The sequence below is a fragment of the Chiloscyllium plagiosum genome, unplaced genomic scaffold (assembly GCF_037043375.1).
Source record: "Chiloscyllium plagiosum isolate Xiang-an unplaced genomic scaffold, Cpla_swu_hap1 HiC_scaffold_28, whole genome shotgun sequence".
In the NCBI taxonomy this organism is placed as follows: Eukaryota; Metazoa; Chordata; class Chondrichthyes; order Orectolobiformes; family Hemiscylliidae; genus Chiloscyllium; species Chiloscyllium plagiosum.
In genome coordinates, this window is record NW_028270166.1 from 24791097 (window position 1) to 24817332 (window position 26236).

A 26236-nucleotide genomic window follows, 5' to 3' on the forward strand; every position below is an offset into this window, starting at 1 on the left:
TGTTCTACTATTGTATGGTTAAAATTTATTGTTGTTTGTTTAAAACCATGGAACCATGTGGCTTTATTTGCTTGGTAAGGGCCCTAGATCTTTCATTTTGCCTACTTTAAACATGAAAGTTACTGACCCCTAGGCAGATTGTAATATAAATTAGTCACTGTAATAGTATGGGAGAAAATATATGCCAATAGCCTGATGTAGTCATTAAAAGGTCCACTGAACAGAGCGCTTCGGATGACATAGCAGTTTGTGCCTTTCACTTGTGGAGCCCTCCATTTGATTTCTGTTTGAAGGTTCACTATTCATTTGTATCATTCTGACTTTCTAACAAGCATTCCTTCTTTTATTCATTGTAAAGGCAAGCCTGATTTTATGTTCATCCAAACCACGTGTTCTTACATTACAAAAGTACCATAATCAGATAGCAAGAAATAGTGGCAATTTTGTTGTGTGATTGTGATATTGGATGTGTCTGTTGATCTTCAGATATGTTGATGTTTGAGTAGTAGCTTCTTTTGAAGGAAGAGAACTTGGAGATCTCTGAGCTCATACTATTGACTTGTGTTGTTTTTCTTGGGATATGTGGATTAATGGCATTTTCCCAACATCATCTGTTTTAATTTCCTCACATTTTATTCACCATTTGCTTGTACCAGTCTCTCCCATGCAATTTCACTGACTTGCCCTGCACAATGTCTTTTTTATACAATCTGTCAGATTTGTATTATACAGTGCAATATAATTTAACCCATTAATTCTCCCTCTCCAGCTGGTGTTTCTGTTGATTCTCTCCCATGCTCCCTTACTACTGTTTCACAATATGTAAATGATAGGGTATCATCATCTCCAGCAAGAGACAGCATAGCCCATTTCCCTTGCTATGCAATAACATTACCGCTATCAAGCTCCAACAACCTGAGGTCACCATTGACCAGAAACTACTGGACATTTCATTCTGTGAATATTGAAGCAGCTTATTTGCTCAATTTTCTATGGTGTGACTCATCTCGTGACTTTCCAAAATGTTTCCACAACCTACAAGCCACTAGTCAATGACTGTGATAAATGCTATTCTGATGAAGGGCTTTTGCCTGAAACGTCGATTTTCCTGCTCCTCGGATGCTGCCTGAACTGCTGTGCTTTTCCAGCACCACTCTAATCTAGACAATGACTGTGATGTATCCCATTTAAGTGCCTTGTTATGATCCACTGGGGTAGTGTACTGAAAATCAGGCCCTGCTACTCCCAGCGTCATCAAGCAAGTTAAAGATGTTTTAAAAGTCGCAAGGTTCCCTAATTTACTTGATTTTCAAGCTGAGATTCTCAGAAAGCATGGACCAAATTTCTGTACAGCAGAATAATTGCTAGTTTGCACAAATATTTAGACTCTAGTTACAGATAAACAATTATAAATTGCTTTATTATAATACCTCCATTAAGACTCCAATTCCCTTACAAAATCCATCTTATAAACAACCAAACTGATCAATAGACAGGGCAAAATAGACACTACCTGATGGTAAAACATTCCTGATGAAGGGCTTTTGCCTGAAACATTGATTTTCCTGCTCCTTGGATGCTGCCTGACCTGCTGTACCTTTTCCAGCACCACTCTAATCTTGACTCTAATCTCCAGCATCTGCAGTATCCACTTCCACCTAACATAAAATAGATTATAAACTGAGGGGAAACACTGGAAAGACAGTTTAGTAGTCTTTGTTTTTAGGTCCTGTTGCTGAGATTATCTTTCTGACTCATTTGATGGCCACCTTCAGTTGGCTTTCTCTGTTTGCTTCCACTGGTTGGTGGGAGAAACAAGATGGCTGATTCAGTCGTATAATATCTCTGACTTATCAGTTAACAGCCACATCTTACAACAATTGTTTCAAGACAAATAAACTGGCTTCACTCAGTTTACAGTGATTTCTGGCTGCAGAGATCAGACAGACTGCTTGCAAACTGGGAAAGAATCAAACACTTCTCTCTCCCTAACTTATTCCCAGCTCCAAGCTGTTTAGTTATCTGACAATTGAACATAGAGGCCATTTTTCCTCTGTCATTGATAACTGGTCATTAGTCTATAGACCAATTGACTTCTCATTGCCAGAAAAGCTTGCATCAGTACAACCTCCTCAGCTTCAAATCATCTGTAACTCAATTGCTACTTGGGAGCATGAGGTGGCGCTGATACGGTCATCGATGTAGCGGAGGAAAAGGTGGGGAATGGTGCCAGTGTAGCTCCAGAGGATGGACTGCTCCATGTACCCAACGAAGAGGCAGGCATAGCTGGGGCCCATGTGGGTGTTCATGGCTACCCTTTTGGTCGGGAGGAAGTGGGAGTATTCAAAGGAGAAATTATTGAGGCTGAGGACCAATTCAGCCGAACGAATGAGTGTGTCAGTGGACGGGTACTGGTGGGTTCGAAGGGAGAGGAAGAAACTGAGGGCTTGGAGGCCTTCGTCATGGTGGATGGATGTCCATGATGAAGATGAGGCTTTGGGGGCCAGGGAAACAAAAGTCATGGAGGAGGTTGAGGGCGTGGGTGGCGTCCCGAACGTAGGTGGGGAGTTCCTGGACAGGGGGGGAGGGGGAATAGGATGGTGTCAAGATATGTAGAGATAAGATTGGTGGGGCATCTGCATGGGCCCCAGCTATGGATGCCTCTTCATCAGGTATGAGAAATAGTCCATCCTCTGGAGCAACACCGGCACCATTCCCCACTTTTTCCTCCGCGGCATCGATGACTGTATCAGCGCCACCTTGTGCTCCCCTGAGGAGGTTGAAAAGTTTATCAACTTCACTAACACATTCCACCCTGACTTTAAATTCACCTGGACCATCTCGGACACCTCCCTCCCCTTCCTGGACCTCTCCACCTCCATTAACAGTGACCAACTCAACATGGACATCTGCTACAAACCCACTGACTCCCACAATTATCTGGACTACACCTCCTCCTATCCTGTCTCCTGTAAAAATGCTGTCCCTTATTCCCAATTCCACCATAGAACATACCAGATGGCCTCCTCCTTCAAAAATGCAATTCCTCCTCCCACGTGGTCGATGATGCCCTCCAGCGCATCTCATCCACTTCCTGCACCTTCACCCTCATACCCCACCCCTCCAAGCGCAACAAGAACAGAACCTCCTTGTCCGCACTTTCCCCACCAATCTCTGGATACATTGCATAATCCTCCACCATTTCTGCTACCTACAAACAGATCCCACCACTGGGATATATTTCCCTCCCCACCCCTATCTGCATTTCTGTAAAGACCATTCCCTCCACGATTTTCTTGTTAGGTCCACGCTCCCCACCAACCCACCCTCCTCCCACCCGCCGGCACCTTCCCCTGTCACTGCAGGAATTGCAAAACCTGCACCCACATCTCCCCCGTCACCTCCGTCCAAGGCCACAAAGGAGCCTTCCATATTTATCAGAGATTTACCTGTACTTCCACACGTCATCAACTGTATCTGTTGCTCCCGATGTGGTCTCCTGTACATTGGGGAGACAGGACGCCTACTTGCAGAACGCTTCAGAGAACATCTCCAGGACACGTACGAAACAACCCCAACACCCCGTGGCCAAACACTTTAACTCCCCCTCTCACTCTGCCAAGAATTTGCAGGTCCTGGGCCGCCTCCACCACCAAACCCTTACCACCTGAGACCTGGAGGAAGAACACCTCCTCTTCCACCTTTGTACCCTCCAACCACACGGTTTCAATGTGGATTTCACCAGTTTCCCCATTTCACCCTCTTGTCCTGTCCCACCTGTCCATCTTCCTTCCTATCTAACCGCTCCACCCTCCTCTCCAACCTAACACCTTCACCCCCAACTTCATCTACCTATCGCATTCCCAGCTACTTTTCCACCAGCCCCACACCCCTCCCATTTATGTCTCTGCCCCCTTAGACCCACCCCTCATTCGTGATGAAGAGCTTATGCTTGAAACATCGATTTTTCTGCTCCTCAGATGCAGCCTGACTGGCTGTGCTTTTCTTGCACCACACTCTTCGACTCTAATCCCCAGCATCTGCAGTGCTCACTTGCTACAAAGGTTTGCTTGTTTATCTGCCACGAGTTTGATTGAAGAGTTGTAGCCCTGAGAAAATACATTAATGGCACTTAAACCATATTTCTGTAGCTGTTATGCTAATGTTATGGAGGATTAACTCCATTTACCTTTCTGTACTTTCAATTTAAGCATAAATTCTTTCTCCCTGTTGCATGGTTTCTCTGCCATACAGCTGAGAAGATTTATGATCTGTTAATAAGTTTTCGGCAACACCAATTTAGATAGGCTGCTCAGAACTGTATAGGTGTATTCATGTGCTACTTTCTCAATAATTTTACTTTCCCTTACTTGGGCTCTGATTCTAACCTAACAAAGCTTCATTAACAGCTTCATAAAAACTGACATTAGCTCTAAATAATCTGGCAACTCAAGAACAGTCCTTGCAATAAAATGAGTACTTAAACACACCAGTTCTAATTTAAGATGCGGGTATTTCTAACATTCCTTCAGTCTGATCACGTTTTAAAATTAATAAGCAAACGGAAGACTGAAGGGGAAAGATCAAATATTAGAAGCATAAAATAGTAATATATTCCTCAGTGAGAGCTTCGAGGCAAGCCCCTCTGGACACACTTGAAATTTTATTAGTTGATTTTATGTTTTGCAATTGATTTTTATTCTTCAAAAAAGGGCTGTCTTCAAAGGTTTATATTTTTAAGGAAAAAAAAGCAATTGACTGCCTATGTATTAGCCTTTGTGTTTTATCTCTCTCTGTTGAGCTCCCTAGACCAAGGACATCCAACACAACGGTGCAAAGTTTTATATTCCCAGGGATCACAATTTAACAACCTCGGTGGGAGGAGTGCACTGTTGATCTCATTCCATTACTCTATATGAAATAAAAAGAGTTTTTTGTGGTTATAAAGATGTCCAATTAAATACCTGATTTATGTCAGATTTTAAATAAAAACAAGTACAGTTTCTTAATAAGCACGATTATTGTTTTATCATTATTATTCCAGTTGGTAACATCAAAATATAAATGTTTATCATCCTTAATATCTGCAACACATGCAAAGTATAGAATGGTTTGAAGGTTGATGCTCTGATTTTTTGGCATATATTGTCAAGTTGTCCTTGAAATCTTTGCAGGAATCATAATATTGAAATGTTCTTTCAATCACTCTTTTAAAAAATAACAAATAAGATTCATCCTGAACACAGCAAGTGTGTTCTCTTTCTATAGGCGAAAGTGAGAACTGCAAATGGTGGAGATTGGAGACGCGAGTGCAGTGCTGGAAAGGCACAGCAGGTCAGGCAGCATCCGAGGAGCAGGAAAATCGACGTTTTGGGCAAAAATCCTTCAGGAATGAGGCCGGAAGCCTCGGGGGGGAAAGATAATTGGAAGGGGGGTGGCGTTGGGGGAAAGTAGCTGGGAGTGCGATAGGTGGATGAGGTGGGGTAATGGTGATAGGTCGGAGGGGAGGGTGGAGTTGATAGATGGGAAGGAAGTTGGAAAGGTAGGACGGGTCATGAGTACGGTGCTGAGCTGCAAGGTTGGAACTGGGGTAAGGTGGAAGGAGAGGAAATGGGGAAACTGGTGAAATCCACATTGCCAGGTAGTTGGAGGATCCTGAAGCAGAAGATGAGGCGCTCTTCCTCCAGGCGTCGGGTAGTGAGGGAGTGGTGATGGAGGAGGCCTGTGTGCTCTTGACGGAGTGGGAGGGGGAGTTGAAGTGTTCGGCCACAGGTCGGTGGTGTTGGTTGGTGCTGGTATCCTGGAGATGTTCTCTGAAGCGCTCTGCGAGTAGGCATCCTGTATACCCACTGTAGAGAAGACCGCATCAGGAGCAATGGATACAATAAATGACGTGTGGAGGTGCAGGTGAAACTTTGATGGATGTGGAAGGCTTCTTTGGGTCCTTGGATGGAGGTGAGGGGGGGAGGTGTGGTGCCGGTTTTGCAATTCCTGCGGTGTCAGGAACCCCACCCCTCCAACTGCAACAAGGACAGACCTCCCTGCTCCTCACCTTCCACCCCACCAACCTCCGTATACATCGCATCATCCTCCTCCACTTCCGCCACATACAAACAGACCCCACCACCGGAGAAATATTTCCCTCCCCATCTTTATCCATTTTCCATAAAGACCTTCCCTCCGCGACTGCCTTGTCAGGTCCACGCCCCTCAACAACCCACCCTCCCCTCCTGGCACCTTCCCCTGCCATTGCAAGAATTGCAAAACCTGCACCCACACCTCCCCCCTCACCTCTGTCCAAGGCCCCAAAGGAGCCTTCCACATCCATCAAAGTTTCACCTGCACTTCCACGCATGTCATTTATTGTATCCGTTGCTCCCGATGCAGTCTGCTCTACATTGGGGAGACAAGCCGCCTACTTGCAGAGCACTTCAGAGAACATCTCCGGGACACCTGCACCAATCAACCCCACCGCCCCCTGGTGGAACACTTTTACTCCCCCTCCCACTCTGCCAAAGACACACAAGTCCTGGGCCTCCTCCATCACCACTCCCCCACTACCCGATGCCTGGAGAAAGAATGCCTCGTCTTCCACCTTCGGACCCTCCAACCCCAGGGCATCAATGTGGATTTCACCAGTTTCATCATTTCCCCTCCCTCCACCTTACCCCAGCTCCAACCATCCAGCTCAGCACCGTACTCATGACCTGTCCTACCTGTCCATCATCCTTCCCATCTATCCACTCCACCCTCCCCTCTGACCTATCACCTGTATCCACACCTCCATCCACCTATTGCACTCTCAGCTACCTTACCCTCAGCCCCACCCCCTTCCCATTTATCTTTCCACCCCCGAGGCTCCCAGCCACATTGCTGATGAAGGGCTTTTGCACGACTAGTCGATTTTCCTGCTCCTCAGATGATGCCTGACCTGCTGTGCTTTTCCAGCACGACACACTCGACTCTGTTCTCTTTTTATAAATGGGAGATATCTTCTCCCCAGGCTTTATGTCGCCCAGTTGAAGACCAAATGTAAATAACTCTTCAAGCCCAGGCCTAAGAGTGTTCTACAGCAGAACCAACAGTTCGCACCAGACAGGTGATTTCTCAAAAACCTTATTAAAATTGCCAAGGCCCACAGTGATCTTGCCATGAGCTCTCTTGAAGAAACCAATTCAGATATTTGTATAAAGCTTGAAATAAATAATTTTTTTCCACAATCCTTCAAAATTTAAATCTGCCAGGAAACATTAAATATGAAATATCTTTCCAACACAATGGACCATTTACCCACCTGCCATTGATTGCAATTCATGCAGCATGGCAAACTTGTGCTCTTTGTTGACCTGAATATTTTCACTTTCCAGAAAGTGCAAACTGTCCTGTTGATCAGCTCGATTCACCATCAGGAAAGCCAATAGTGTGAAACAATCATAGAATCCCTGCAATGTGGAGCAGGCCATTCAGACCATCAAGTCTACACGGACGCTCCAAAGTGCATCCCATCCAGATCCACCACCACAATCCCCCCCCGCCCCCATCCTATCCCTGTAACTCTGCATTCCCATCGGTAAAAACAATGACTGCAGATGTTGGAAACCAGATTCTGGATTAGTGGTGCTGGAAGAGCACAACAGTTCAGGTAGCATTCCAGGAGCAGTAAAATCGACGTTTCGGGGAAAAGCCCTTCATCAGGAATACAGACAGAGAACCTGAAGGGTGGAGAGATAAGTGAGAGGAGGGTAGGGGTGGGGAGAAAGTAGCATAGAATTCTATAACAGGGTTGATTTGGTTGGTTTAAACAATGCTTGGGATAGCGATGGCTCTTCCAGTCACCAAGGGTTTTCTGGGGGATGAAAGTATAATCCTGTTGGGGTGAAAGGAAAGGCTGGTAGGTATAGGGAATGCTGGATGACTAAAGAAATTGAGGGTTTGGTTAAGAAAAAGAAGAAAGCATATGTAAGGTATAGACAGGCTAGATCAAGCGAATCCTTAGAAGAGTATAAAGGCAGGAGGAGTATACTTAAGAGAGCAATCAGGAGGGCAAGAAGGGGACATGAGCTAGCTTTGGCAAATAAGGTTAGGGAGAATCCAAAGGGTTTTTATAAATACATTAAGCAGAAAAGGGTAACTAGGGAGAGAATAGGACCCCTCAAGGATCAGCAAGGCGGCCTTTGTGTGGAGCCGCAGGAGATGGGGGAAATGATAACTGAGCATTTTGCATCAGTATTTACGGTGGAAAAGGACATGGAAGATATAGAATGTAGGGAAATAGACGGTGACATCTTGAAAAACAAACATATTTTTGAAGAAGTAACAAAGAAGATTGATGAGGGCAGACCGGTGGACATGATCTATGTTGACTTCAGTAAGGCATTCGACAATATTCCCCATGGGAGACTGATTAGCAAGGTTAGATCTCGTGGAATACAGGGAGAACCAGCCATTTGGATATAGTAGTGGCTCAAAGGTAGAAGACAGAGGGTGGCGGTGGAGGGTTGTTTTTCAGACTGGAGGCCTGTGATCAGTGGAGTGCCACAAGGATCAGTGCTGGGTCCACTACTTTTTGTCATTTACATAAATGATTTGGATGCAAGCATAAGAGGTACAGTTAGTAAGTTTGCAGATGACACCAAAATTGGAGGTGTAGTGGACAGTGAAGAGTTATCTCATATTACAATGGGATCTTGATCACATTGGCCAATGGGCTGAGAAGTGGCAGATGGAGTTTAATTTAGATAAATGTGAGGTGCTGCATTTTGGAAAAGCAAATCTAAGCAGGACTTAATGGCAAGGTCCTAGGTAGTGTTGCTGAACAAAGAGACCTTGGAGTGCAGGTTCATAGCTCCTTGAAAGTGGAGTTGCAGGTAGATAGGATAGTGAAGAAGGCATTTGGTATGCTTTTCTTTATTGGTCAGAGTATTGAGTACTGGAGTTGGGAGGTCACGTTGCGGCTGTACAGGACATTGGTTAGGTCACTGTTGGAATATTCCATGCAATTCTGGTCTCCTTCCTGTCGGAAAGATGTTGTGAAACTTGAAAGGGTTCAGAAAAGTTTTACAAGGATGCTGCTGGGGTTGGAGGATTTGAATTATAGGGAAAAGTTGAATAGGCTAGAGTTGTTTTCCCTGGAGTGTCGGAGGCTGAAGGGTGACTTTATACAGGTTTATAAATCATGAGGGGCATGGATAGGATAAATAGACAAAGTCTTTTCCCTGGGGTGGGGGAGTCCAGAACTAGAGGGCATAGGTTTAGGGTGAGAGGGGAAAGATATGAAAGAGACCTAAGGGGCAACGTTTTCACGCAGAGGGTGGTACGTGTATGGAATGAGCTGCCAGAGGAAGTGGTGGAGGCTGGTACAATTGCAACATGTAAAATACATCTGGATGGGAATGTGAATAGGAAGGGTTTGGAGGGATGTGGGCCGGGTGCTGGCAGGTGGGACTAGATTGGGTTGGGTTATTTGGTCAGCATGGACGGGTTGGACTGTAGGGTCTGTTTCTGTGCTGGACGTCTCTATGACTCTAAGTGACCTTAGGGGTTTTACAAAAGGTAAATACGGCCAAGCTGCTGGAATTAGCAGAGAAGCTGGAGTTGGAGCTGCCTCATTCTGTGAGGAAAGGAGAGATAATTACAACAGTAGCTCAACATTTAAATTTTCTGGAATCACCATCAGAATCATTAAAGATGGCTAAAGTTCAATTGAAAATGAAGCAGCTTGAGTTAGAGGCAAAAGACAAGGAAAGGGCAACAGAAATGAAACAGTTTGAATTACGATTAAAAGTAGTGGAAAGAGAAAAAGAATGAATCGCTTTAGCTGAAGAGAGAGCATTTGAACTTCAGAAACTGCCATGTGGACAGGAATATTAGCTTAAAAGGATAGAGATGAAGGCTGAAGATAAGCCTAGTGAGGAACAGCAGAGAGTTAATACAGCAAGTTTAGCAGCTGAAATGGCTGATGATTATGAGTTGGTCCGTAAAACAAAGTTTGGCTTCCAGAATCAATTTCAATCCATGAGGAATAGATATTAGGGAAAAGAGAAATCCTCACATGGAAAGGGAAAGGTAGATCTTGGTGAAGATCATAAGGATAACTTACCACAGGGTAAAAAGGAAACCTTTGAAGGGGAAAGAGAAGTTAAAAAGCTCCAGTGTTTTCACTGCAATAAAATAGGGCACATGAAATCACACTGTTGGTGGGTTAGGAGAAGCACTGGGAAGCCAAATGCAGGAAAACACGATAAGCCGGTGAATTTTTTTGGAGTGGTAAAGCTGCATCAGAATGTACAAGCTGGTGGGAGATTGGTTAAGGAGGAAGTGCCAGATCTTCTTAAACCATATACTTGCAAAGGTAAAGTTTATTCGCTTCAGCCAGGAACAACAGGTAAAGAGATTACAATATTGTGAACCTCTTAGTCTGTGATGCTGAAAGATGAGGAGATATGTACTTCTGAAGGACTATTGCCAGAAAAGCTACTAGTAACAGGAATTCATGGTGAGACAAAAAGTGCTCAATTATGTAAAGTGAGGTTAGAGTGTCCAGTGAAGAGCAGAGAATTCATGGTAAGAGTACTGGACAAACTGTCAGCTCCAGGAATACAATTTGTCCTTGCTAATGATATAGCTGATTCACTGGTAGGAGTACTGACTCCTGTGATTGAAAAGCCAGTGGAAAACTCAGGCAATTGAAACATTGCAGGACACATATCCTGGAATTTTTCTGACTGTATGGTAACAAGCTCACAAAGTCACAAGTTGAAACAGGAGAGGTCAAGAGATACAGATAAAGAAGTTGAAATGGAATTAACAGAGACTGTGTTTGATCAGATGGTTAGCACAAACCAGAATTAGATAACTGACAATGCAGACATCTTTAGCTCAGGAAAATTAACTGAGTTACAGCAGAAAGATGAAACTTTAAAGCAATTACATCAAAAGACATACACGAGAAAGGAATTCAAATGCATTCCTGAATGTTATTAATTTAAAATCATGTCTTAATGAGGAAATGCAGTTCATCACATATTCGGGCAGATGAGAAAACAGGCAGAAGATCATCAAATCATATTGCCAGTGGGGTATAGAAAGGAGCTGTTGCGAGTGGTACATGAACTACCACTTAGGGGTCATTTAGGAGTGAGGAAAACACAAACTAAAATACAAAGACATTTTTACTGACCTGGTCTGAAAAAGGATGTAGTTGAATTTTGCCAGATGTGTCATACATGTCTGGTAATTGGAAAACCAAGGTTGGTAATAAAACCCACACCTTTAATACCTATTCCTGCATTTGGGAAACTGTTTACAAGAGTCAAAATTGATTGCATGGGTCCCCTACCTCAAACAAAAATTGGGAATTGGTATTTGTTAACAATAATGGATATGTCAACTAGATTTCCAGAGGCTGTCCCATTATGCAATATCACAGCTAAAAGGATTATAGAGGAATTACTCAAATTTTTCACAAGATACAGACTACCGACAGATATGCAATCAGATCAAGGGTCAAATATCACATCAAAATTATTCAAGGAAGTTATGGACAGCTTAGGAATAAAACAATGCAAATCTACTGCATACCATCCAGAATCTCAAGAAGTGTTAGAAAGGTGGCATCCGACATTAAAGAATATGCTGACAGCTTACAGTCAAGACTGTCCAGATGGTTAGGATAAGGGAATTCCATTTGTGCTTTTTGTGATCAGAAATGCACTAAATGAAATTCAGTCCATTTGAATGAGTTTTTGGACATGAAGTGAGAGGATCGTTAAAGTTGATTAAGGAGAAATTAGTAAGTCAGAATTCGGAGACCACACATTTGGACTGTGTGTCAAATTTTAGGGAACAATTAAATAGAGCAGGGGAGTTGGCTGGACAGCATTTAAGAGTATCGCAGCGTATAATGAAACAAGAAGCAGACAAGAAATCAAATATTCACAATTTTGCTAATGGGGATAAGGTATTGGTGTTACTTCCAGTGATAAATGAACCTTTAAAAGCAAGGTTTAGTGGATCTTATCAAATCGAAAGGAAATTGAGTGAAGTGAACTACTTGAAAGGGACTCCAGACAGAAAGACATCTCAGTGTGTCATGTGAATATGCTCAAAAGGTATTTTGACAGGGAAGGAAAGCAAGAGGAGAATGTGTTATTGATTACAACACAGAGGGAAGAAACAAGTTCAGAGAATTCGGAATTGGACATTCTACAAATTAAATTGGATATTGAGAAAGTTGTCAAAAATTGGGATAAAGTATTGAGTTACTTTCCCAAGGAAAATCGAAATGACCTGAAAGAGTTATTGCTGCCACATGGGAGATAAATGGAAATAAGCTGTGAAGTACTAGCCTAATTATACACGATAGAGATGCTATTCCAGTTAAGCAACATCCTTGTAGGCATAGCCCTTTAAAGTTGGCACAGGTTCAAAAGGAGATTGAACGCATGCTCCAAGACAACATAATTGAAGTGAGTTACATTGACTGGAGCTCACCTATTGTAATGGTGCCAAAACTAAATGGCACCCAACGGTTATGTGTGGATGTTTGCAAAGTCAGTGCAGCTGTCCTTTTTAAGTGCTATTTCCTGTAATTGACATACATGCACACATTTATAGTCCAAATAATTCTTACATAATCCCATTGTGGCTGTTGGTAGGCATTTCCTTGCAGTTTAGGTCCAGAATAATTGAAAATAACAACTGAGCTGAAAATGTGTTGCTGGAAAAGCGCAGCAGGTCAGGCAGCATCCAAGGAGCAGGAGAATCGACGTTTCGGGCATGAGCCCTTCTTCGACTCATCCCCGAATTGTCGATTCTCCTGTTCCTTGGATGCTGCCTGACCTGCTGCGCTTTTCCAGCAACACATTTTCAGCTCTGATCTCCAGCATCTGCTGTCCTCACTTTCTCCATTGAAAATAACAATACTTAGAACATAAAGAGAAAGGAACAGTTTCTAATCTCACTACGTACATCACTGTTATATCTTAGGTATCGTGATGGAACCTATTTCTTTACAGCCCATTTGCTGAACCAAATCACAAACTAGTTTGATTCTCAGATACACTGGAGAAATCATAAATGTTTCTAAGGCTAAAGTTTGCATTGTAATGATCCTAAAGGGATCAAATCATCCAGAATCAAGTACAAACTGATAATTAAAAGAAAATCCTGGATTGTAAGTTAAAATGGAGTAAGTGATCCTGATATTTCAAGTCATATTCTTCTAAAGGGGATTAGCTAAAAACAGTAAAACTGTTCCCTTTTTTGCTAAAATCAAGCTTAATATTAATCCAAAAGGGAATAGCACTTACAGAAATTATTAATAAATATAGAAATGATGTTCCTCCCTGACAAATTCACTAACATGGTAATTCTCATTGAGTAAAATACAACATGATTAATTGAGTTATGCCTTAGGGCAAGTCCATCACTTCCATTCTGTGTAATTCATATTCTTCTATCTACCCAGCTTTCATTCCCTAACCATCTCTTTCTTGAGCAAGTCCTACACTTTATTGTTTTATGCTTTGTAACCAGGAGTTCTGCAGAGTGATCTCTCACAACTTAAAATTCATATGAAATCACAACAATTCAGGAAAGTGCACAAAATGCATTTCATGGTAACTAGAAACCTCAGAATAGTCATTTAATTTAAAATAAAGTATAGGAACTAAAATCTGTAAGGCCATGTTATGAGTTGTAGATTATTCAGACCATTTTGTCTCAGGGTTTAGGGAGTAAAAATCATGGCTAAATGCAAAATTATTAAAATGCTAATTGTATCACTCTCTCTAAATATTTAACAATCAGCATTTTAAAAAAAATTGTTTCTGTAATTTTCTAGTCCCTCAAATCCTTGGGTGGAAATTGGGATTGTTTAAATTGTTTCTATTAGAGGTCTAAAAGCAAGATCACAACACAACAGACTTCCAGAGGGAATTCCGTTGGATATACTGGAGGTGATCGTGATAGTGACCATGCAATGAACCTCCATGTACAGAACAGTTTGATGCCAATAGTGTGATTTTGGAGCTCAGTTCTCAAACTATTAACAATAGCTATCTCTATTAACCTTACTCAATTGACTCCAAATTCAGCGTCAGGAAACACTGTCCACAATCATTATTAATTTAAAGGAATTGTCTACTGTTCCTACTTAAAGATTCTTTTCCGGTTGATTTCTCTTAGCTGGTGAATTTTACACGAGTTTGGTGTTTTCTGTTGTTATGGACTAGGCCAGACCGCTCAAAACATTCTTTAGCAGGCAGCCCCAGACCATAACTTTGCAATTTGTTTCGGTAAGTGTACAGTGAAAATTACCCAGAGTAAGATAGCTAGGTTGACTACTAGATTTTAAAACAGACAATTTATTGACAAAATTACACAATGAAACACAAAGAACAGAATAAAGAACCCCTACAGAACTCAACCTATCCAACTATACTTAATTATGCTGTTCTGAATATACACAATAGTCCCAATAAGTAAAATCCCTTTAAAAACCAGTATAAATGGAACCATACTTCTAGGTTGAAGTTGAAGAGCAGAAAGAAAGAGAGAGAGTTTTCACACAGCTCCCTGTTGAACTTGCAACCAGCTCAAGACTGAACTAAAACTTCTCAGCTCAGCTAGAGAGCTGAACACTCCCCTTTTCTTATACAGGTCACTTCTAAAACATGACCACTTTGGCCTGAAGTGTTACCTGTTTACATATAAACAAAAGGCCACTCAAAACCCTTTTCATCTCTGAAACAAACCAGACTGATCAGAATCCAGCCCAGTTTATTGTCCTTAATAGGGTAGTTATGGTTGGGAATTTTAATTTTCCAAACATCGACTGGGACTGCCATAGAGTTAAAGGCTTAGATGGAAAGGAATTTCTTAAGTGTGTACAAGACAATTTTCTGATTCAGTATGTGGATGTACCTACTAGAGAAGGTGCAAAACTTGACCTACTCTTGGGAAATAAGGCAGGGCAGGTGACTGAGGTGTCAGTGGGGGAGCACTTTGGGGCCAGCTACCATAATTCTATTCGTTTTAAAATCGTGATGGAAAAGGATAGACCAGATCAAAAAGTTGAAGTTCTAAATTGGAGAAAGGCCAATTTTGACAGTATTAGGCAAGAACTGTTGAAAGCTGATTGGGAGCAGATGTTCGCAGGGATGGCTGGAAAATGGGAAGCCTTCAGAAATGAGATAACAAGAATCCAGAGACAGTATATTCCTGTCAGGGTGAAAGGGAAGGCTGGTAGGTATAGGGAATGCTGGATGACTAAAGAAATTGAGGGTTTGGTTAAGAAAAAGAAGGAAGCATATGTCAGGTAGAGACGGGATAGATCGAGTGAATCCTTAGAAGAGTATAAAGGAAGTAGGAATATACTTAAGAGGGAAATCAGGAGGGCAAAAAGGGGATATGAGATAGCGTTGGCAAATAGAATTAAGGAGAATCCAAAGGGTTTTTACAAATATATTAAGGACAAAAGGGTAACCAGGGAGAGAATAGGGCCCCTCTAAGATCAACAAAGCGGCCTTTGTGTGGAGCCACAGAAAATGGGGGAGATACTAAATGAATATTTTGCATCAGTATTTACTGTGGAAAAGGATATGGAAGATATAGACTGTAGGGAAATAGATGGTGACATCTTGCAAAATGTCCAGATTACAGAGGAGGAAGTGCTGGATGTCTTGAAACGGTTAAATCCCCAGGACCTGATCAGGTGTACCCGAGAACTCTATGGGAAGCTAGAGAAGTGATTGCTGGGCCACTTGCTGAGATATTTGTATCATCGATAGTCACAGTTGAGGTGCCGGAAGACTGGAGGTTGGCAAATGTGGTGCCACTATTTAAGAAGGACAGTAAAGACAAGCCAGGGAACTATAGAGCAGTGAGCCTGACCTCAGTGGTGGGCAAGTTGTTGGAGGGAATCCTGAGGGACAGGATGTACGTGTATTTGGAAAGGCAAGGACTGATTAGGGATAGTCAATATGGCTTTGTGCGTGGGAAATCATGTCTCACAAACTTGATTGAGTTTTTTTAAGAAGTACAAAGAAGATTGATGAGGGCATAGCATTAGATGTGATCTGTATGGACTTCAGTAAGGCGTTCGACAAGTTTCCCCATGTGACACTGATTAGTAAGGTTAGATCTCATGGACTAAAGGTAGAACTAGCCATTTGGATTCAGACCTGGCTCAAAGGTAGAAGACAGAGGGTGGTGGTGGAGGGTTGTTTTTCAGACTGGAGGCCTGTGACCAATGGAATGCCACAAGGATCGGTACTGGGCCCTCTACTTTTTGTCATTTACATAAATGATTTGGATGCGAGCATAAGAGGTACAGTTAGTAAGTTTGCAGATGACACCAAAATTGGAGGTGTAGTGTACAGTGAAGAGGGTTACCTCAGATTACAACAGGATCTGAACCAGATGGGCCAATGGGCTGAGAAATGGCAGATGGAGTTTAATTCTGATAAATGCGAGGTGCTGCATTTTGGGAAAGCAAATCTTAGCAGGACTTATACACTTAATGATAAGGTTCTAGGGAGTGTTGCTGAACAAAGAGACCTTGGAGTGCAGGTTCATAGCTCCTTGAAAGTGGAGTCGCAGGTAGATAGGATAGTGAAGAAGGCATCTGGTATGCTTTTCTTTATTGGTCAGAGTATTGAGTACTGGAGTTGGGAGGTCATGTTGTGACTGTACAGGACATTGGTTAGGCCACTGTTGGAATATTACGTGCAATTCTGGTCTCCTTCCTATCGGAAAGATGTTGTGAAACTTGAAAGGGTTCAGAAATGATTTACAAGCATGTTGCCAGGGTTGGAGGATTTGAGCTATAGGGAGTGGCTGAACAGGCTGGGGCTGTTTTCCCTGGAGCGTCGGAGGCTGAGAGGTGACCTTTTGGAGGTTTACAAAATTATGAGGGGCATGGTTGGGATAAATAGACAAAGTCTTTTCCCTGGGATCGGGGAGTCCAGAACTAGAGGGCATAGGTTTAGGGTGAGAGGGGAAAGATGCAAAAGAGACCTAAGGGGCAACTTTTTCATGCAGAGGGTGGTACGTGTATGGAATAAGCTGCCAGAGGCTGTTGTGAAGGCTGGTACAATTGCAACATTTAAGAGGCATTTGGATGGGTATATGAATAGGAAGGGTTTGGAGGGATATGGGCCGAGTGCTGGCAGGTGGGATTGGATTGGGTTGGGATATCTGGTCGGCGTGGACAGGTTGAACCGAAGGGTCTGATTCCATGCTGTACATCTCTATGACTCTATGACTTTATGTCAATGTGTTGTGATCAGCGTATACGATTGTTTCAGATGCATTGCTGGTAATATAAACACTGAAATGTTGTAATGCCAACACCAAGCTTAAAGTCTCTGTCTCCACCATTGAATATTTCTGTTAATGAACGTTCAACTTCCTGGAAAAATACGTGATGGGTCTTTCTATCCCTTCATTATCCTTCTGCAGGAGCACCGCACCAAAACCCACATCACTGGCATCGACAGCAACCTTGAAAGGCTTTATGTAATCTGGTGTGGCTAATCCTGGGGCAGTGGTTAACACAGTTTTTAGGCTGTCAAATGCCTTTTGACAGTTCGCTGTCCATTGAAACGTCTTGCCCTTTTGTAACAATTCGGTGAGTGGAGCAGCCACACTACTAAAGTTCGGCACAAACTTTCGGTAAAATCCATTCAATTCCAGGAACCATAGTACCGTTTTTATTGTCGATAGTGTGGGAAATTCCCCAATTACTTTTGTTTTCGCATCCCGTGAGGCCATTTGTCCATGTCCAATAACATGATTTGGGCTTTGGCAAATTCACTTTTAGCTAGGTTTACCATCAAGCCTGCCTTCTGAAGTGGGTCAAACACGTCTGATAAATGCTATAAATGTTCCTTCCATGAGTGACTAAAAATCACCAGGTCATCAATATAAACCACACTAAGTTGGGTAATCCTGCAATGACCTTATTAGTCAGTCTCTGAAATATGGCTGGAGGTTTTTCATACCAAATGGCATGACTTTGAACTGATATAGTCCATTTAGCATTACGAAAGCCAAAATTGCCTTTGCTCTCCCTGACAGAGGTACTTGCCAGTAGCCTCTGAACAAGTCCAACTTAGAAATGTAAGTTGCTTGTCCCACTTTTTCGACACAATCCTCCAACCATGGATTTGGATATGCATCAGTCTTTGTAATGGTGTTGACCTTGCAATAATACACACATAACGGTTGGGTATCATCTGGCTTTGGCACAATGACTATGGGTGAGCTCCAGTCACTGTAACTCATTTCAATTATGCCATCTTGGAGCATGCATTCTATCTCCTTCTGAACCTGTGCCAACGTTAGAGGGTTATGCCTATAAGGATGTTGCTTAATTGGAACAGCATCTCCTATATCTACATCATGCACAATTAGGTTAGTACTCCCCAGTTTATTTCCGCATATCTCCCCATGTGATAGTAATAACTTTTGCAGGTCATTTCGATTTTCTTGTGAAAGGCAATTCAATAATTTATCCCAATTTTTGACAACTTCCTCATTGTCGATTTTGATCTGAGGAATGTCCAATTCAGAATCCTCTAAACTTGGTTCTTCCTTCTGTGCTGTAATCATTAACACCTTCTCTCCTTCTTTCCTTCCCTATCAAAATACCTTTTGAACATATTCACATGAAACATTCTGTGAGATTTCTTCAAGTCTGGAGTCCTTATCAAGTAGTTCACCTCACTCAATTACTTCTCAATTTGATACGGTCCACAAAACCTTGCTTTTAAAGACTCACCTGTTACTGGAAGTAATACCTTATCCCCAGTTGCAAAATTGCAAATTTGTGATTTCTGTTCCACTTCCAGTCTCATTGTATGCTGTTTACCTTCAAATGCTGTCTAGCAAACTCTATTTAATAGTTCTCTAAAATTTGACACATAGTCCAAATGGGTCGTCTCTGAATTATTAATTTCTCCTTAATCAATTTTAGCAGTCCTCTTACTTCATGCCCAAAAATTCATTCAAATTGACTGAATTTGGTTGATTCATTCAATGCATTTCTGATCACAAAAAGTACAAACGGAACTCCCTTATCCTAACCATTTGAATACTCTTGACCATAAGCCCTCCACATGGTCTTCAGTGTTCGATGCCAACTCTCTTCTGCTCCCTGCGATTTCAGATGGTTTGCTGTAGATTTGAATTGCTTTATTCCCAAGTTATCCATAAACTCCTTGAATAGTTTGGATGTGAAGTTCGATCCTTATTCTGCTGGATCTCTGCCAGTCCGTATCTAGTAAAAAATTTAAGTAATTCTTCTACAACCAGTTTGGCTGTGACGTTGCGTAATGGGATTGCCTCTGGAAATCTAGTCGACACAACCATTATTGTTAATAAATATTTATTCCCACTTTTTGTTTGAAGTAGGTGACCTGCGCAATTAATCAAGACTCTTGTGAAAGGTTCCTCAAATGCTGGAATAGGTATTAAATGTGCAGGCTTTACTACTGCCTGTGGTTTTCCAATTAGCTGACACGTATGAGACATCTGGCAAAATTCAACTACAGCTTTGTTGAGTCCAGGCCAGTAAAAATGTCTTTGTATTTTAGCCTGTGTTTTCCACACTCCTAAATGACCTCCAAGTGGTAGGTTATGCACCACTCGCAGCACCTCTTTCTACACCCTACTGGCAAAACAATTTGATGAATCTTTGCCTATTTCTCATCTGTTTGAAAGTGTGATGGTCTCCATTTCCTCATTAAGACATCATTTGTTAAGTAATAACATACAAGAATGCATTCGCTTTCTTTTTTTGTATATGCCATTTGATATAACTTTCCAAAGTCACCGCATCCACATCCAGAAAGTTTTGGCAACTGAAAGAGCTGTTACTATCCCAAGCTTTGTCTACCCAACCAATCCAACACCTGGAATAAAGACACTAGCACCTACCACTCACTGCTTAAAATCCCAGATGAGCCCCCAATCTGTTATGGACTAGGCCAGACCACTCAAAACATTCTTTAGCAGGCAGCCCCAGACCATAACTTTGCAACTTGTTTCGGTAAGTGTACAGTGAAAACTACCCGGAGTAAGATAGCTAGGTTGACTACTAGATTTTAAAACAGACAACAATTTATTCTCAAAATTACACAATGAAACACAAAGAACAGAATAAAGAGCTTCTACAGAACTTGGCCTATCCAACTAGACTTAATTATGCTGATCCGAATATACACAACAGTCCCAATAAGGAAACTCCCTTTAAAAACCAGTATACATGGAACACATGCGTACAGGTTGAAGTTGAAAGGCAGTAAGAGAGAGAGAGAGAGAGAGAGACAGTTTCCACGCAGCTCCCTGTTGAACTTCCAACCTGGTCAAGACTGAACGAAAACGGCTCAGCTCAACTCAGCTAGAGAGTTGACCTCTTTATACAGGTCACTTCTAAAGCATGACCACTTTAGCCTGAAGTCTCATCTGTTTACATATAAACAAAAGGCCTCTCAAAATCCTTTTCATCTCTGTACCAAACCAGACTGATCAGAGCCCGGCCTGGTTTATTACCCCTCTGAAAAAAAATCAAGGACAGGGTCTCCTTGAGCCAAGGAACAGCTTTTAGAAAACAAGGGACTACCTTTGTGACACTATGATTGCTTAAAGTTGCAAAGGTACAGGGAGTGCAATGCGAGGTGCTGAAGAAGGTTTTGCTGACTTTAAAATTGAGGCCACTTAGAAGAGGACAATTTATTGGAAGAGGGAGGAGGAGAAGGGACTCTCAACAGGAAGTCATCTCTGTGCAGGGTCCTCTGGGAGCAATTCTCCTCAACAAGGAATGATGTACGCGACAGATGCATTTCAGGAAGTGTTTTTTCTCTGAAATGTGACAACAGGACACAGCTGTCATCTCAGGGCGGGGAAAGGCCCATTGGCCTCTGACACACTATGTGCAGACACAAGTTATCTTTCCTTATTTCTCCTTCCTCTGCCAAGGCATCTTATGCAGCATCTGACATGCTTTGAACCCACTCTCTTACATACACATGTTTTTCCTTAGATGGAGTTACTTTCTATATGACTGCCAGCACCTGCTGCAGTAACAATACACAATTTTTATGAGGTGCAGGTTCACTTTAAGTGGTGAAGTCCTCCTTTGAACAGTAGTGGCAGGGTGGCTCAGTGGTTAGCATTGCTGCCTTACAGCACTAGGGACCCAGGTTCGATTCCAGCAGCAGGTGACTGTGTGGAATTTGCATATTCTCCCTGTGTCTGCATGGGTCTCCTCCCACGATCCAAAGATGCATGGATTGGCTGTAGTAAATTGCCCATAATGTGGAAGGATATGCAAGCTAGATGATCTTTCATGAATTCTTCCCTTAGGAACTGAAGTCTATTGTAGTTCATGACAATGTCCAGAATGCCATAACTGCTGCAGTGTGATTTTACCTGTTCAATATTCTCAGCAATGCTTATTAAAATCAGCTGATCCGCTTTTCTGTCTGATAAGTTGTAGATGCCGGTGTTGGACTGGGGTGTACAAAGTTAAAAATCACACAACACTAGGTTATAGTCCAACAGGTTTAATTGGAAGCACACTAGCTTTCGGAGCGACGCTCCTTCATCAGGTGATAGTGGAGGGCTCAATCCTAACACAGAATTTATAGCAAAAATTTACAGTGTGATGTAACTGAAATTATACATTGAAAGATTGCTTGTCTGTTAAGCCTTTCACCTGTCAGAATACAGTGATAGTTTCACTTCTTTCATGTGTAAATCACAAAACCTTTTTTTTAACAAGTTGCATTCTCGGGTTAGCTGTTAACAATGGTGATAGCTAGACAATATGTTAAAGGTGCTGGCCCCCTGTATTCTCTGTCTATGCCATGATGTTTAGATTGATTCTAATCTAAAAAGTGAGATAACGGAGTTTTACATTAATTCATGCAGTTTTTGAGCTCAGAGTTCTACATGAATGCATGCAGTTTTTGAGCAAAGTACAATGTAACCCTGCAAGTACAAATTCTCCCCACAAAATATATGTGTGTATGTGGGTCTTTATCTGTCTGTGTGTGCGTGTCTGTCTGGGCTGGGGGTTGTGAGTGTGAGAAAGTGTATGTGTGTGTGTGTAGTGAGTGCAGAGTGTCTTAAGTCTGTGAGGGGGTGCATTTGTGAGTGTGGGAGTGTGTGTGTCTGTAAGGGTGTGTGTGGGTGCCTGTGTGCGCGTGAAACAGTCTTCTCGTAGCTTCATCCATGGTCTGCCTGGAATTTAATCCACTGTGAACAAGATAATCAGTTCTTGTGAGTGTGAAACAATCTTCTAGCTTCAACCATGGTCTGTCTGGAATGTTATGTGTCATCAGCAGCTCTCTAGCTTCCTTAGTTTGGGCCTCATGACAGGTAATATGCTGACTGATGTGGTTCTTGACTTTGTTGTTCATGTTTGACCAGTAGAGCACATCTTTATCTTCCTCAGATTTGATTCAATTCCTTGATGATTTGCAGAGATGCATTTCAACATTTCCTCTCTGACCTCCTTTGGAGTAATGATTCTATTTCCTTTGTACAATATGCCTTCTTGGGCTGTCAATTTATCTCCAAATGCTCAATATGCTTTTATAGCAGCAGACATGTCCTTAATGCTGTCTGGCCATCCTTTCATCACTCCTCCTTGCAAAATTTTGGAGATTTGCATCTTCTCAAATAATTTGCTTGATTTGGTCAAGGTGCTTGTCTGTTATATTTATTGTCTCTATTGGCTGGATGAGCAGAATGAGCTGCTGCTTTCATGTTGAAGCCGGAAGATTTCAACACTCTGTTGTAACATCCTCCATTTTATTGGGAGGGATGCTCTCAACAGCAGGATGAATCATCTTCCCTTGCTTATGTGTTATGTCCAGATGATAACTCTGAAATTGAAGTAACAATCTTTGTCGATGCTTTGCAGCAAATCGTAGTGGCTTCAGGAAATAGCTTTGCAATGGCTTAAGGTCAGACTCGCCTGGCACTTTATCTCTTCCAAGATGGTATTAATGAAAGTGTTCACAGAGACAAAGGCTAGCATCTTTCTCGATCTGGGCATGAACATACCTTTGTGTTTGTATTAGAATCCTAGATGCAATTGCAACCAGTAGTCCTTGCTGGATTGGAGTTGCTCCAAGTCCTGTCTTGCTGGCGTTACACTGCAGGGTACCTTCATCATTGACATCATAGAGTTTCCACACTGACATTGCCATCACCAGTTGCTTGATTTTTATGAGTGCTGCTTCACATTCCATGCCCCAACATCACCGCATGTCCTTGCCATCAGTTGATAATGATTCACACAAGAACTTCACCAAATAGTTGACAAATTCAACAAATTATTGCAATGATTTTACATTCGTTGGTCATTGCATCACTATTATAGATCTGCCCTTTTCAGAATCCAGATGAAGACATTTCACTCTCAGTACATGGCCCATGTACTTGAATTTGGACATCTTTAACTGTAACATTTTATTGTTCAATAAATTAGAACCAGATTCCAGGGATATCGACCTTCCTACACTTGTCTTTCATCCACTCTTGAATCCAGTTGGTGAATGCTGATTGGCTACTCAAATGTATTGTTTGAGCAGTATTATAGCTGAATTCACTTCTGTCCTCAGTGAACTCCTGTATAGTTCCTCTGTAGATCATGAGGGGCATAGATAAAGTGAATAGCAGAATAGCAAGAGTCTTTTCCCGAGGGTGGGGGATTTCCAAACTAGGGGGCATATTTTTAAGTTGAGAGGAGAAAGACATGAAAAGGACATAAGGGACACCCTTTTCACGTGGACAGTAGTTCATATGTGGAATGAACTGCCAGAGGAACTGGTGGCTGCAGGTACAGTTACAACATTTGAAAGACATTTGAATAAGTACATGAATAGAAAAGGTTTGAAGGGATATGGACCAAACACAGGCAAATGGGACTAGTTCAGTTTGGGAAAATGGGCTAGTTGGATCGAAGAGTCTGTTTCCATGCAGTATGACTCTAAAAAGTCCCACTTCTGCCACATATACTAAGTACTGTGAGAAGAGTTGGTATGGGAAAATCTGCAGCCATTTTCTCTGAAGCAGTATTTTCACTGCTATTTTGTTTTGTTTTTCACTGGCAGTTCACCATGCTTTTCATTTCAGCTCTGGAAAATCCAACTTTTGACACCATGTTTCAAGGGTACAACACTGCAGTATGTTCAGCACGAGAACTTCATTGAAGCAAAGCTTATGAGGTCTACCTATAGAGATTGTACCTTGTGTTAGAGGTCACATGACCACAGCAGACAAGGGCACACATTTGCACATGACTGCATTTCAATCCAAACAAGCACAGAGGCTATAGGAAAATAGGATTGGCTGTGAGTTAAACATGTGCAACTGCATTCTGAGTCACTTCATGTTTTTGTGTCCAGAAGCAAGTGAGTATGCCTGAAAACCAAGTCAGCAGCTTTTGCATTTTAATATTTGGAAAGATCCCATGAGATTTTCCCTTCCCTGCTGATCTTAAATAACTAGAATTGGAATGATCCAGGGTCTTTTATAGGTGGCAGCTGGTTTCTGATCTAGAGTGAAGCAAACAGCATGGGTTCAATTCCTGCACCGGCTGAGGTTACCATGAAGGACCCTCCTTCTCAACCCCTCCCCTTGCCTGAGGTGTGGTTACCTTCCCCAGCTCTCTCTCTCTCTTTAATGAGAGAGCAGCTCCATGGTCCTCCGGGACTATGTCGACTTTACCTTTTATTTTATGGGTATATGTTGCTTTTATAATTCCTGTGAAAGTATAAATTTTAAACAATGTAAAACACTAATTTATGAGTCAAGCATAGCCCAACCTTGTTTTTATGCAAAATATTTCAAATGATTATCACATACCCTATAATTCTTTCAAAAAGAAATATTGACATGTTGTGGCCATTGCCAGAAGGGCCCTAATTAGTATCCATTTCAGGCTAGCCTTTAGAAAGTTGTGGTGGGCAGCCTTTTAGAATACAATTGAGTAGTTTGCTGGGCCATTCCAAAATAGTTAGCAACATTGCGATGAAGTCAAATACAGATCAGACCAGGTAAAGACAACAGATTGCGTTCCCTAAAACACATAGATGGGTTTTTTCAACAATATGACAGTGTCATGCGTACCATGGTTGATTTAGCCTTTTAATGCATGATTTAAAAACAATTTTAAAACAATTAATTTTTAATTCTCCAGTTGCTGTGGTGGGATTCAACCTCTACTAGGGCAGGCACCTGGATTACCAGTCCAGTATGATAACTATTTTGTGGTTTTAGACATAAAAGCAATCATCACAATTTTAATAATACAGATATGGGTAGACTTATAAGTTCTTGACCTTGAAATCATCTTTAGAAAACAGTGATCATTTTAAGGGAACAATATAAAATTATAAAATTACCATGCAAATGTAAGGTCAGTAATGATGATTTATGATCACCATGATTGTAAGGTAATCCTCTGACCAATATGACATTGAAACAGTACAGACTTTAAAAGCAAATTCCACGATTATTTGGTGATTTATGTAAATTATTATGCTTCACTTAATTGGTGATCTTTAATCTATGAAATTAATAGCATTTAATTAATAAATCAACTTCTGAAAACAGAGTTTGAAACCACATTTTTTGTTTCAGAACCTGGTAACTTAATGTCCAAGGTTATCCATGAACTTAGATTTTGTTTTCGCTTATGAATTCAGTACATTATTACCTTTTGCAGCTATGCTGTTGTTCATTGAACAAGAGACTTTCTTCACTGTTTTTAATTATTTAGCTGTAAATGAATAAATGATATCACTAACCTTGAATATATATTTTCCTTTAGTCCCAGCGAGATGGTAACCCATAAGAAACTGTTAACTGAAACTAAAGTCCATGGAATTGAAGAAAAATTATTGATGTTAAAGCAATAGAAAACAGAGATTAGGGATTGCAGTCCAATTGGAAGCATGAGTGGTGTCCACAAGGATCTGTGCTGGGACATTAATAATTCATGACATTTACTGATCAGAGAACAGAGAACTGTTTACTGTATCCAAGTTTGCTGATGATACAGGAATTTTTTTGACTGAAATATAAATGACTGTAAGTTTTGTTACTGTAATACAAAGCTGTGGGCAGAACAGAATTGGACACCACACTGCAGAAAACATATAAAAGTAAAATACTGAGGAGTTTGGACATCTGACAAAGAAATGGGAAATGTTGCAGA

At 41.7% G+C, this 26236-nt stretch overlaps 1 long non-coding RNA gene across 1 annotated transcript in view; it reads right to left on the reverse strand.

The window, feature by feature from the left end:
* LOC148142507 (uncharacterized) overlaps positions 1-25965 on the reverse strand; it is a 42710-nt gene extending 16745 nt beyond the window's left edge. Inside the window, exon 1 of the long non-coding RNA XR_015751910.1 lies at positions 25827-25965. This is a non-coding gene — a long non-coding RNA (uncharacterized LOC148142507). The remainder of the gene's footprint in view (positions 1-25826) is intronic.
* Between the last annotated feature and the right edge of the window lie 271 nt (positions 25966-26236).